The sequence below is a fragment of the Eschrichtius robustus genome, chromosome 3 (genome assembly GCF_028021215.1).
Source record: "Eschrichtius robustus isolate mEscRob2 chromosome 3, mEscRob2.pri, whole genome shotgun sequence".
Taxonomy (NCBI): Eukaryota; Metazoa; Chordata; class Mammalia; order Artiodactyla; family Eschrichtiidae; genus Eschrichtius; species Eschrichtius robustus.
Window position 1 is genome coordinate 109971950 of NC_090826.1, and position 15346 is coordinate 109987295.

Here is a 15346-nt window from a genome sequence, read left to right on the forward strand (position 1 = left end):
AGCATGTAGTGTTTTGTGTCCAACTTCTTTTATGTAGCATATATTTAGATTTATCAGTGTTGTATGTCTCATTAGTTTGTTCCTTTCTCTGCTGAGTAGTATTTCATTCTTTATCTATGCAGCAGTTGATGGCCATGTGGGTTATTCCATTTGGGGAAATAAAGCTCCTACAAACATTAAATATATTATTAGTAACTTTTTATTTCTCTTTAGTAAATACATGGGATTGGGACTGCTGAGTTAAATGGTAAGTGTATGTTTAACTTGGTAAGGAATTGCCAAATTCTTTTTCTTTTTTTAATTAATTTTATTTATTTATTTTTGGCTGTGTTGGGTCTTCGTTGCTGTGCATGGGCTTTCTCTAGTTGGCAGCGAGCGGGGGCTACTCTTCGTTGCAGTGTGCGGGCTTCTCGCTGAGGTGGCTTCTCTTCTTGAGGAGCATGGGCTCTAGGCGCACAGGCTTCAGTGGTTGTGACTCATGGGCTCTAGGGCGCAGGCTCAGTAGTTGTGGTGCACGGGCTTAGCTGCTCCGCGGCGTGTGGAATCTTCCCAGACCAGGGATCGAACCCATGTCCCCTGCATTGGCAGGCAGATTCTTAACTACTGTGCCACCAGGGAAGTCCACCAAATTCTTTTTCAAAGTGGCTACCCCATTTTGCATTCCTACCAGCAGTGTATAACCAGTTTCTCTGTATCCTCACCAGGATTTGGTGTTGTCACAATTTTTTATTTTAGCCATTCTGATGGGTATATAGTAATATTTCATTGTGGTTTTAATTTGCATTTTTTCGGGATAATTATCTTGAACATCTTTCCATGTGCTTCCTTTCCCTTGATAATATCCTTTTTGGTGAAATATATGTTCATGTCTTTTGCCCGTTTTCTGATTGGATTGTTTGTGGATTTTTTTACTTTGAGTATTTATTTAGATATGTTAGATATATGGTTTGCAAATATTCTTCTCCAGTAGCTTGTCTTTTCATCCTCTTCACGTGGGCTTTCCAGGAGCACAAGTTTTTAACTTTGATGAGGTCTGAATTCTTGATTTTTCCTTTTATAGAGCATGCTTTTGGTGTCAAATTTAAGAACTCTAATTCCACGTCTTGAAGACTTTCTCCTTTTTAAAAAAAGTTTTATAATTTTACAGTTTACATTTAAGTCTGTGGCCATTTTGAATTAATTTTTTTTTAATAAATTAATTTATGGCTGCGTTGGGTCTTTGTTAATGTGCACTGGCTTTCTCTAGTTGCAGCGAGTGGGGGCTACTCTTCATTGCGGTGCGTGGACTTATTGCAGTGGCTTCTCTAGTTGTGGAGCACAGGCTCTAGGCGCGTGGGCTTCAGTAGTTGTGGCACGTGGACTCAGTAGTTACGGCTCACGGGCTCTAGAGTGCAGCCTCAGTAGTTGTGGCGCATGGGCTTAGTTGCTCCGTGGCATGTGGGATCTTCCCGGACCAGGGCTCGAACCCGTGTCCCCTGCATTGGCAGGCGGATTCTTAACCACTGCGCCACCAGGGAAGTCCTGAATTAATTTTTGAATAAGGCGTTAGACTTAGGTTGAGTTTCATTTTTTGCCTATGGTTGTCTAATTGCTTCAGCATCATCTGTTGGAAAAGCTATCTTTCCTCCATTGAATTGCTTTGGTATCTTTGTCAAGAAAAAAAAAAAGTTGGGCATATTTGTGTGGGTCTATTTCTGGAATCTCTATTCTGTTCCACTGATTGATGTGTCTATCCGTCCACCTATAATACACAGCATTAATTATTGTTGCTATATAATAAGTCTTAAAATTGGGTAGGCTGATTCCTTACACTTTATTGTTCTTTTTCAAAATTATTTTAGCGATTCTAGTTCCTTTGCCTTCCAAATAAATTTTGGAACAATATTGTTTATGTCAACAAAAAATGTTGGAATTTTGATAGTAAATTTCATTAAACCTGCATATCAATTTGGGGAAAAATTGACATTTTTACTAAGCTGAGTCTTTTGACCCATGGACACAGAATGTCTCTCCATTTATTTAGATCTTTATTTCATCAACATTGTATAGTTTTTAGAATGTAAATTTGTATTTGTTTTGTTATTTATACCTAAGCAGTTTTTTGAGCAATTGTAAATAGTATTTTTAATTTTGGTGCCCACATGGGGTGTGTGTGTATGTGTACCATATTAATTTGTTCCTAGGAGTTTTTGGTTAGATTCATTAAGATTTTCTACATAGAAAATTACAGCATCTGCAAATGGGGACAGTTTTATTTTTTCTTTTCGAATCCGTATGCCTTTTTACTTCCCTTTCTTGCCTTATTGCACTGTCTAGAACTGCCAGCACTATTTTGAACAAGAGGGATGAGAGCAAATATACTTGCCTTGTTCCTGATTTTAGGAGGAAAGCACTCACTCAGACTTTCACCATTAAGTATAATGTTAGCTGTAGGCTTTGTAGGTGCTCTTGTCAAGTTGAAGAGGTTTCCCTAAATTCCTATTTTCCTGAGAGTCTTTTTTTTTTTTTTTTTAATCATGAGTGGGTGTGGAATTGTGTCAAATAATCCTTCTGAATCAATTGATATAATCATGTGATTTTCTCCAGAGTCTTAATGGTGGATTACATGGGTTGATTTTTGAATACTGAACCAGACTTGCCTCCCTGGAATAAACTCCACTTGGGCATGATGTATAAATCTTTTTATACATCGCTAAAATCTATTTGCTGATACTTTGTTAAGGATTTTTTGATTTATATTCATGAGAGATATTGGTCTGTACTTATCTTTTTTTTTGTACTGTTGTTGTCTGTCCCCTCCCCCTCCCCCCCCCCCCCAGGTAATATAGCTTCATAAAATGAATTGGGAGGCAATTCTTCTATTTTGTGAAAGAAATTATATAGAATTGGTGTTAATTTTTCTTTAAACATTTGGCAGAATTCTCCAGAGAAACTATCTGGGCCTGGAGAGGTTTTTTTTTTTTTTTTGGTGGGGACGAGAAGGGGGCAGTTTAAAATTATTAATTTTCTTAATTGTTACAGGTCTATTCAAATGATGTATTTCATATTGGGTTAATTGTGATAGTTTTTTGCCAAGGATATAATCTGTTTTGTCTAATTTCTCAAATTTATGTGTATAGCGTTCATAGTATTCCCTTATCTTTTTTTTAAAAAATAAATTTATTTATTTATTTATTTATTTATGGCTGCATTGAGTCTTCGTTACTGCACACGGGCTTTCTCTAGTTGCATAGAGCGGGGGCCACTATTCATTGCGGTGCGCGGGCTTCTTATTACGGTGGCTTCTCTTGTTGTGGAGCATGGGCTCTAGGGCGTGTGGGCTTCAGTAGTTGTGGCACACAGGCTCAGTAGTTGTGGCTCGTGGGCTCTAGAGTACAAGCTCAGTAGTTGTGGCACGCGGGCTTAGCTGCTCCGTGACATGTAGTATCTTCCCGGACCAGGGCTCAAACCTGTGTCCCCTGCATTGGCAGGAGGATTCTTAACCACTGCGCCACCAGGGAAGTCCCACCAATACCATACTGTCTTGATTCTTGTAGCTTTGTGACTAGTCTTGAAAGTATTTTCAACTTTGTTCTTCTTTTTCAAAGTTGTTTTGGCTATTCTAGATATTTTGCAGTTCCATATGAATTTTTAAAAAAACTTATTTATTTTTGGCTGCATTGGGTCTTCGTTGCTGCGTGCGGCTTCTCACTGTGGTGGCCTCTCTTGTTGTGGAGCACGGGCTCCAGGTGCGTGGGCTTCAGTAGGTGTGGCTCGCTGGCTTCAGTTGTTGTGGCTCACGGGCTCTAGAGCACAGGCTCAGCAGTTGTGGCACACAGGCTTAGTTGCTTTGCGGAATGTGGGATCCTCCTGGACCAGGGCTCGAACCCGTGTCCCCTGCATTGGCAGGCAGATTCGTAACCACTGCGCCACCAGGGAAGCCCTCCCTTATCTTTTTGATATTTGTGAGGTCTTTAGTGATATGCCATGTTTCATTCCTATATTTGTAATTTGTGTCTTTTTCTTGTCACTCTTCCTAGTGGTTTGTCAATTTTATTGATTTTTTTCCTCAAAGAACCAACTCTTTGTTTCATGGATATTCTCTGTTTTTCTTTTATAAGTTTCATTGATTTCTGTTCTTTTTCTCGTCTTCTTTTTATTTCCTTGCTCATGCTTGTTATGGGTTTAGTTTGATCTTCTTTTTCTAGGTTCTTGAGGTGGGAGTTTAGATGATTGATTTTAAGACCTTTCTTCTTTTCTAATATATGTGTTTAGTGCTATAATTTTCCCTTAGCACTGCTTTAGCTGTGTGCCACAAATTTTGATATGTTGTTTTCATTTTTATTCAGTTCAATTTATTACATTTTTTTTCCTTGAAACTTCTTCATTGACCCATAGGTTATTAAGAAGTGTATTGTTCAGTTTCTAAGTATTTGGAGATTTTCCTCTTATCCTTCTATTATTGATTTCTAGTTTGATTCGTGGTAGTCAGAGGACACATTGTTTGATTCAGTTCTTTTAAATTAGTTGAGATTGGTTTTATGGTCCAGGATATGGCCTATGTTGGTATATATTCTGTGGGAGAATAAAAAAATGTGTATTCTGCTGTTGTTGGTTAGAGTGTTCTACAAATGTTGATAAGGTCCTGTTGGTTGATGGTGTTGTTGAATTCTTCTGTATCTTTGCTGATTTTCTATCTAGTTGTTCTATCAGTTGTTGAGAGAGGGGTATTGAAGTCTCCAAATCTAATTGTGGATTTGTCTACTTTTTAGTTCAGTTCATTTTTACTTCACTTGTTTTTCAGCTCTTTTGTTTGGGGCATATGCATTTAGGATTGCTGTGTTTTCTTGGTGGATTGGTCCCTTTATTATTATGTAATGATCTTCTTGGTGTCTGGTAATTCTTTGTTCTGAAGTTTTCTTTGTCTGATATTGATACAATGATGCCTGCTTCCCATTGCTTAATATTTGCATGGTATAACTTTTCCCATCCTTTTCCTTTCAACTTGCCTATATCATTATATATATATATATATATATATATATATATATATATATATATATATATATATATATATATATATATATATATATATATATATATATATATATATATATATATATCTTCCAGTTTTATTGAGATATAATTGAGATACAGCACTGTAAAAGTTTAAGGTGTACAACATAATGATTTGACTTACATACATCATGAAGTGATTATCACAGTAAGCTTAGTGACCATCCATTATCTCATATATAAAATTAAAGAAATAGAAAAAAATATTTTTCCTTGTGATGAGAACTCTTAGGATTTGCTCTCTTAACTTTTATATATAACATACACCAGTGTTAATTATATTTATCATGTACATTACATCCCTAGTACTTATTTATCTTATAACTGGAAGTTTGTACTTATTGACTGTTTTCATCCAGTTCCCCTTCCTCCCATTGTATCATTATATTTAAAGTGAGTTTCCTGTAGACAGTATATAGTTGGGTCACATTTTTTTTCATCCACACTGTGGATCTCTGTCTCTACTTGGTGTATTTAGACCATTTACATTTAATGTATTTATTGGTATGGTAGCGCTTAAGTCTGCCATTTTATTTTTTTTTTAAATTTTTAATTAATTAATTTATTTATTTATGGCTGTTTTGGGTCTTCGTTTCTGTGTGAGGGCTTTCTCTAGTTGCGGCAAGTGGGGGCCACTCTTCATCGCGGTGCACGGGCCTCTCACTATCGCGGCGTCTCTTGTTGCGGAGCACAGGCTCCAGACGCGCAGGCTCAGTAATTGTGGCTCACGGGCCCAGTTGCTCCGCGGCATGTGGGATCTTCCCAGACCAGGGCTCGAACCCGTGTCCCCTGCATTGGCAGGCGGATTCTCAACCACTGCGCCACCAGGGAAGCCCGCCATTTTATTTTTTATTTTTGTTTGTTCTGTTTTTCCTGACTTCCTGAGGATTTCTTGAAAAAAAATTTTTTTTTCATTTAAAAAATTTTTTAACATCTTTATTGGAGTATAATTGCTTTACAATGGTCTGTTAGTTTCTGCTTTATAACAAAGTAAATCAGCTATACATATACATATATCCCCATATCTCTTCCCTCTTACGTCTCCCTCCCTCCCACCCTCCCTATCCCACCCCTCTAGGTGGTCACAAAGCACCGAGCTAATCTCCCTGTGCTATGCGGCTGCTTCCTACTAGCTATCTATTTTACATTTGGTAGTGTATATATGTCCATGCCACTCTCTCACTTTGTCCCAGCTTACCCTTCCCCCTCCCCATGTCCTCAAGTCCATTCTCTAGTAGGTCTGCATCTTTATTCCCGTCTTGCCCCTAGGTTCTTCATGACCTTTTTTTTTTTTTTTTTTTAGATTCCATATATATGTGTTAGCATACGGTATTTGTTTTTCTCTTTCTGACTTACTTCACTCTGTATGACAGACTCTAGGTCCATCCACCTCACTACAAATAACTCCATTTCATTTCTTTTTATGGCTGAGTAATATTCCATTGTATATATGTGCCACATCTTCTTTTTTTTTTTTTTTTTTTAAACATCTTTATTGAAGTATAATTGCCTTACAATGGTGTGTTAGCTTCTGCTTTATAACAAAGTGAATCAGTTATACATATACAATATGTTCCCATTTCTCTTCCCTCTTGCATCTCCCTCCCTCCCACCCTCCCCATCCCACCCCTCTAGGTGGTCACAAAGCACCGAGCTGATCTCCCTGTGCTATGCGGCTGCTTCCCACTAGCTATCTATTTTACATTTGGTAGTGTATATATGTCCATGACACTCTCTTACCCTGTCACATCTCACCCCACCCCCTCCCCATATCCTCAAGTCCATTCTCTAGTAGGTCTGTGTCTTTATTCCCGTCTTGCCACTAGGTTCTTCATGGCCTTTTTTTTTTTTTTTCCTTAGATTCCGTATATATGTGTTAGCATACTGTATTTGTTTTTCTCTTTCTGACTTACTTCACTCTGTATGACAGACTCTAGGTCCATCCACCTCACTACAAATAACTCCATTTCATTTCTTTTTATGGCTGAGTAATATTCCATTGTATATATGTGCCACATCTTCTTTATCCATTCATCTGTCGATGAGCGCTTAGGTTGCTTCCATGTTCTGGCTATTGTAAATAGAGCTGCAGTGAAAATTGTGGTACATGACTCTTTTTGAATTATGGTTTTCTCAGGGTATATGCCCAGGAGTGGGATTGCTGGGTCATATGGTAGTTCTATTTTTAGTTTTTTAAGGAACCTCCATACTGTTCTCCATAGTGGCTGTATCAATTTACATTCCCACCCACAGTGCAAGAGGGTTCCCTTTTCTCCACACCCTCTCCAGCATTTATTGTTTCTAGATTTTTTGATGATGGCCATTCTGACTGGTGTGAGGTGATACCTCATTGTAGTTTTGATTTGCATTTCTCTAATGATTAGTGGTGCTGACCATTCTTTCACGTGTTTGTTGGCAATCTGTATATCTTCTTTGGAGAAATGTCTATTTAGGTCTTCTGCCCATTTTTAGATTGGGTTGTTTGTTTTTTTGATATTGAGCTGCATGAGCTGCTTGTAAAATTTGGAGATTAACCCTTTGTCAGTTGCTTCATTTGCAAATATTTTCTCCCATTCTGAGGGTTGTCTTTTCATCTTGTTTATGGTTTCCTTTGCTGTGCAAAAGCTTTTAAGTTTCATTAGGTCCCATTTGTTTTTGTTTTCATTTCCATTTCTCTAGGAGGTGGGTCAAAAAGGATCTTGCTGTGATTTATGTCATAGAGTGTTCTGCCTATGTTTTCCTCTAAGAGTTTGATAGTGTCTGGCCTTACATTTAGGTCTTTAATCCATTTTGAGTTTATTTTTGTGTATGGTGTTAGGGAGTGTTCTAATTTCATTCTTTTACATGTAGCCGTCCAGTTTTCCCAGCACCACTTATTGAAGAGGCTGTCTTTTCTCCATTGTATATTCTTGCCTCCTTTATCAAAGATAAGGTGACCATATGTGCATGGGTTTATCTCTGGGCTTTCTGTTCTGTTCCATTGATCTATATTTCTGTTTTTGTGCCAGCACCATATTTTCTTGATTACTGTAGCTTTGTAGTATAGTCTGAAATCAGGGAGCCTGATTCCTCCAGCTCCGTTTTTCTTTCTCAAGATTGCTTTGGCTATCCGGGGTCTTTTGTGTTTCCATATAAATTGTGCAATTTTTTGTTCTAGTTCTGTGAAAAACGCCAGTGGTAGTTTGATAGGGATTGTATTGAATCTGTAGATTGCTTTGGATAATATAGTCATTTTCACAATGTTGATTCTTCCAATCCAAGAATGTGGTATATCTCTCCATCTGTTTGTATTGTCTTTAATTTCTTTCATCAGTGTCTTATAGTTTTCTGCATACAGGTCTTTTGTCTCCTTAGGTAGGTTTATTCCTAGGTATTTTATTCTTTTTGTTGCAGTGGTAAATGGGAGTGTTTTCTTAATTTCAGATTTTTCATCATTAGTGTATAGGAATGCAAGAGATTTCTGTGCATTAGTTTTGTATCCTGCTACTTTACGAAATTCATTGATTAGCTCTAGTAGTTTTCTGGTAGCATCTTTAGGATTCTCTGTGTATAGTATCATGTCATCTGCAAACAGTGACAGCTTTACTTCTTCTTTTCTGATTTGGATTCCTTTTCTTTTTCTTCTCTGATTGCTGTGGCTAAAACTTCCAAAACTATGTTGAATAATAGTGGTGAGAGTGGGCAACCTTGTCTTGTTCCTGATCTTAGTGGAAATGGTTTCAGTTTTTCACCGTTGAGGACGATGTTGGTGTGGGTTTGTCATATATGGCCTTTATTATGTTGAGGTAAGTTCCCTCTATGCCTACTTTCTGGAGGGTTTTTATCATAAATGGGTGTTGAATTTTGTCAAAAGCTTTTTCTGCATCTATTGAGATGATCATATGGTTTTTATTTTTCAATTTGTTAATATGGTGTATCACATTGATTTGCGTATATTGAAGTATCCTTGCATTCCTGGGATAAACCCCACTTGATCATGGTGTATAATCCTTTTAATGTGCTGTTGGATTCTGTTTGCTAGTATTTTGTTGAGGATTTTTGCGTCTATGTTCATCAGTGTTATTGGCCTGTAGTTTTCTTTCTTTGTGACATCTTTGTCTGGTTTTGGTATCAGGGTCTTGAAAATTTTTTAGAATTACATTTTGTTTTTGAGTGTATCTCCTTGTATAGCTTTTTAAAAAAAATAAATTGGCTGCTATATGTATTATATATATATATAACTTATCATAGCCTACTGATGTCATTATTTACCAGTTTGAGTGAAGTATGGAAACACTACCTCTCTTTAATTCTCTGTTCTCTTTCTCATTTATAATATAATTGCTTAACATATTTCCTCTACATACCTTTAGAACCAGATCAGACAGTGTTATAATTTTTTCAACAGTCAAACATAATTTAGAAAACTTAAGAGGAGAAGGAATGTCTGTTGATTTTACCCACATTTTCACCATCCCTGCTATTTCTTCCTTCCAGATATTCCAAGGTTTCTTTTTTATTGCTTCCCTTCTGTTTAGAGAACTTCCTTTAGCCATTCTTTTAGAGTAGTAAGTCTACTGGTGACAAACTTTTAGTTTTCCTTTGTCTGAGAGTGTCTTAATTTCCCCTTCATTCCTGAAGGATATTTTTTTCTGGGTATAGAATTCTTGGCCAACAGTCCTTTTCATCCAACATTTGAAAAATAGGGTATCACTTCCTTCCTGCCTCCATGGTTTCTGATGAGAAATCTGCTATCATTTGAATTGTCTTTTTCCCTTATAGGTAAAGTGTCATTTTTCTTTAGCTGTATTCAAGATTTTTTTGTCTTTAGACTTCAGAAGTTTAATTATGATCTGTCTTCACGTGGATTTCTTTGGGTTTATCTTGTTTGGGGTTTGCTTAGTTTCTTGAATTTGTATGTTTATGTCTCTTAACAAATCTGGGAAGTTTTCAGCCATTATTCCTTTGTGTACTTTTTAAGCCCTGCTTTCTTTCTCCTCTCCTTCTGGGACTCCAATGACAGGAATCTTAGATCTTTTGTTATAGTCTCACAGGTCCCTGAGGCTCCATTCTTTTTTTTTTTCCAGTCTATTTTCTCTGTGTTGTTCATATTGGGTAATTTCTATTGTTCTGTCTTTCAGCTCACTGATATTCTTTCCTCTGTCTTCTTCATTCTGCTCTTGAGTCCATCCACTGAACTTTTCATTTCCATTACTACATTTTATAGTTCTAATATTTCCACTTGGTTCTTCTTTATATCTTGTTTCTTTGCTGAAGCTATTTTTTCCCATTTGTTTAAAGCATGTTCATAATTGTTTGTTGCAGACTTTTTATCGTGGCTGCTTTAAAATATGTCAGATAATTCTAATATCTCTCATCTCAGTACTGGTATCTATTGATTGTTTTTTATCATTGTTTGAAATCATCTTGGTTCATGGTATGATGAGAGATTTTTAAAAATTGGAATCTGGACATTTTTGTATTATGAGACTCTGAATCTTAATTTAAAACTTCTGTTTTAACTGACTTCTGTTTTAACTGACTTTCTCTTACACTGCTTTGGCATAGAAGGGAGAAGTAGGTCTTCATTGCTGCCAGGTAGAGTTTCAGATTTCACACTTCACCTCCATTGACAACCAAGGGACACAGAGCTTCTCTTTGCTGTTAGGTGGGGGTGTGAGTTCCAGCTCCCTGCATGGTCTCCACTGATACTATGGTGGATGTGGCCTCATTACTGCTGGGTAATGGTGAAAGTGCTGACTCTCTACTAGGCCTCCTCTGACTTAACCGTGTAGGAACGAAGAAGGGTGCCTCTTTTCTGCCGGGTGAGAGTGAATTCCAGGTTCTCTGCTGACACCATGGTCTTTACTGACACCAGGGAGGGGTAGGAGGACTCATTACAGGCTGGTGGGGAAGAAAGTCATAGTTTCCTATTTGATCTTCTGTGACACCACCTGGCAGGGGTGTTGGGGCCACTTGTTATAACCTTGTGAGGATGGAAGTCTAGGTTCCCCACTCAGCCTTGGCATGGTGGGCAGCAGGACCACAGTGTTGTCTGTGGTGTTTGGCTAGAGTGGAGCAGTTATTGTCTAAAAGTTTTCTTGCTAGGCTGCCCCTTTCCTTTGGCTAGCAGGAGCAGGCTTTTATTGAGGCTTCTTATTATTTTTATTTTATTTGTGGCCCAATTTGGCATTTCCAAATTGCTGGTTCTTCAGCTCCAAGTCTGGGATAAATGAGGCAAAAAGAAAACCCAAGGGACTCACTGCAGTGTTGTTCCTTGGGTCCTGCCATTCCTAGGCAGTTTTCTTTCTTCTTTCCGCCTCTCAAAGTTATCTTATGTTTGTTTTATGCATGATTTCTAGGGTTTATAGTTGTACTAGGAATAGTGAAAGTATATCTACTCTACCTTCCTAGAAGTAAAATTCCATCAGTGTATTTTTCATGTCAGGTATTGTATTTTTCATCTCTAGAAGTTCCATTTGGGTCTTTCTTATATTCCATTTCTCTCATTATATTTTATTTGCCTTTAGTCTTAAATGTATGAAGCATATTTATAACTGTTTTAATTCCACCATCACTGTCATTTCTAGGAAGATTTCTCTTGGTTTGGGGTAACATTTTCCTGTCTCTCTTTATGTCTCTTTTTTATGGTAATATTTAAATGGGTATCAGACATTGGGAATTTTATGTTGTTTAGTGTTTATTTTTTTTAAAAGATATAGCTGTTTATTTTTTGGCTGCATCAAGTCTTAGTTGCGGCATGCGGGATCTTTGTTGCGGTGCATGGGCTCTTCATTGGGGTGCGAGGGCTTCTCTTTAGTTGTGTGTGGGTTTTCTCTCTCTAGTTGTGGCGCGTGGGCTCTGTAGTTTGTGGCACACAGGCTCAGTAGTTGTGGTGCGTGGGCTTAGTTGCCCTGCAGTATGTGGGATCTTAGTTCCCCAACCAGGGATCGAACCCGCGTCCCCTGCATTGGAACGTGGATTCTTTACCACTGGACCACAAGGGAAGTCCCAGATTTTTAAACAAATATTTATTTGGCTGCACTGGGTTTTTAGTTGCTGCGTGCAGGATCTTTGTTGTGGCACGTGGGATCTTTAGTTGCGGCATGCAGGATCTAGTTCCCTGACCGGGGGTCGAACCCAGGCCCCTTGCATTGGGAGCGTGGAGTCTTAACTGCTGGACCATCAGGGAAGTCCCTAGTGTTAGATTTTATGTTTGTTGCATTTCTTTCATGAGTGTTGGTCTTGGTTCTGGCATACTTGGTATTAGTTTGATCCTTTCTAGGCTTGCTTTCAAGCTTTGCATGATGGTCCAGAGTAGCCTTTATTCTAATGTCCTTTTGAGGACTCTACCTGGTGCTGTACCCACACTGGCTGTCAGGAACACAAAACATTCCCAATATTGTGTGAGCTCTGGGAATTGTTTGACTTACTTCTTTCTGGTGTTTCCCCCACGCCCGGCCTCATGGAGTTTCACCTGATGCATGCACAGATCAGTATTCAGACAAAGATTTGAGGGGACCCGCCGCAGATCTTCAAAGCTCTCTGTATCATTCCCTCATCTACAGTGTTCTGCTTCTCAATTTCTCGCCAACTTATCCTCCATCAACTCTAATCTCTGTCTTCTCCACTCACTGAGACTGCTGGCTTTACTTGGGTTCCCCCTTCTGCACTGCTCACAACAGTACAGTGCAGGAAACTACCTCTAGGCTGTAAACTCAGGCAGTCAAAGGGCTCATCTCATTTGTTTCCCTTTTCTCAGTTAACAGTGTTCTGCCCTACCTGCTTTCCAATACCTATAAACATTTCTTTTTCTTTTTCTTTTTTTTTTTTTGGCTGCACCGTGCAGCTTGCGGGATCTTAGTTCCCCGACCAGGGATCGAATCTTGGCCCACAGCAGTGAAAGCATGTTGTCCTAACCACTGCACCGCCAGGCAATTCCCTATAAACATTTCTTTTTAAGTGTTTTTTCTGGCTTTATAGTTATTTATAGTGGGAGAGCGATTTAGGTAGCGGTAATTCCTTTATGGGTAGAAGTGGAAATCTTTCTGAGTCAGTTTTTCAGCTGGAAACAACTAATGAAAGAAGATGCTAGGTCCCTAGGAGAAAGGACCATGAAACATCATGTCAAGAGTATAAGGTAATAATTCCCCCAGTCCTATCCTGTAGGGACTTATGACCATTTATTTGCATAATACACTTTGGAGAAAGAGGAATATCCAACTATTTCAAGACTGTTGGATACAGGGTCCTATTTGACTTTGAAACCAAGTATCTGAAACATCATCATGGCCCCCTGTTAGAGTAGCAGTGTATGGGGGCTAGGTAACAAATGTATTCCAGGCGCAGGTCTGGCTCTTAGTAAGTCTACTGGGTTCACAGATCCACCTAGTGGTCATTTCACCTGTCCTTAATTGGACTGTTGAAATGGACATAGTTGATAGTTGGTAGACCTACATTAACCACGACAGGTTAAGAGCTATCATAGTGAGAAAGGCCAACATGAAGTTCCTGAAATTGCCTCCACCATCTCAGGCTAAAATAATAAATTAAAAAATATCACATTTGTGCCCCTCTTCAAGACAGACCTAAAGGATGCAGGAATGGTGGTCCCCACCATAATGCCAATTTAATTCACCAGTCTGGCCTCTGCTAAAACCAGACAGGTCCTGGAGAATGACAGTGGATTATGGTAATCTCAGTCAAGTAATTTCAATTTTATCTGCCGTGCCAAATGTGGTTTCTTTGCTGGAGCAGATTAACAGCCTCAGGTAGGCAGTAGGTGACCGTTAATCTGAGCAATATATTCTTTTCCATCTCTATAAGAAACGAGGATCAAAGTTTGCTTTCACTATTGAGATGAGCAATAAAATACAATTTACAGTCTTGCACCTGAAACATGTAAACGCTCCCACGTCTGTCATAATATAATCTGAAGAGACTTGGACCATCTGGACGTTCCATAGAATACCACATTACTCTATTGCTGACATCATGGTAATTGTACAGGATGAGCAAGAAATAGCAAGTCCACTGGAGGCCTTGATAGGATAAACATTCTCAAGTGGTGGTACATAAACCCTGCAAATGTTCAGGGAAGTTTTTAGAGATTCAGTAGTTTGGACAATGCTAGGACATTTCCTCCAAAGTAAAGGAAAAATTTTGTATCTCACACATCTCGCCACTAAGAGGGGGCACAGTGCCTGGGTAACATCTTCAAGGTCTACAGATAGCTTATTCCCCACTTGGGAATACTGCTCTGACTCATATATTGGGTGACACAAAAGATAGTGAGGCCTAGAGCAGGAGGATTCAGCAGCAGGTCCAGACTGTGGTGCAAATGTTCCTGTTGACCGTGGTGCAAATGTTCCTGTTGCTTTGGTCCACAAGACACCCTACTGTATTAAAAGCGTCAGTGATGGGAAAAGATGCCACATGCTGTTTATGGCAAGCCGCAATGGGAAGTCACACATAGACCCCTACCGTGCTTGAGCAAGGCCATGCCTTCTGAAAGGGTATTTCTGAAAAGATAGCTCCTGTCGTGCTACTGAGTCCTAGTTGAAACAAAGTGCTTCAAGTGATCATGTAGCCAAAAATGCCTATTATGACCTGGGTTCTGTCAGACCCAAGTCATAAGATTGGATGGGTCCATCAGCAGCACTTCATAAGATGAAAGTGATATGCATAGAACTGGGCATAAGCTGGGCTGGAAGGTCAAAGCAAGCTGCATAAGCAGGTGGCCAGACCCCTGTCACCCACCACTATTGCACTGCTGCTGCTTTTTCAGTTCACATCTATAGCCACATGGAGTGGAGGAATCCCTCATGACCATATGACAGAAGGCTGGGCTTGGCTAATATATGCGTTGTCTCTGTAGGTGGAAGTAAGGTGAAAATACTGTGGATGTACTATGGCCCCACTTTGGGGTAGCCTTGAAATATAGCAGTGAGGGGAAATCTTCCCAATGGGCAGAGCTTCAGGCAGTACACCTGCCTGAGGAAAGAACACAGACTCACAGACAATGGTGAATGGCTTGGCTGGTTGATCAGGAGCCTAGAAGAAAAATTGGAAGGCTGAAGACAAGGAAGCCTGAGGAAAAGGCATGTAGTTTACTTGAGAATGGGTACAGTGTATGATGATCTTTGTACTGCACGTTAATTCCCACCAGAGAACATCCACCACAGAAAAGTCACCAAACCACCAAGTAGATTGAATGACTTAGCCAGTTGATGTTTGCCAGTCTCGGTCATTGGCACCCCAATGATGGCAAAATGGGCCTGTGAATGGAGGAGCCATGATGGAAACTATGCAT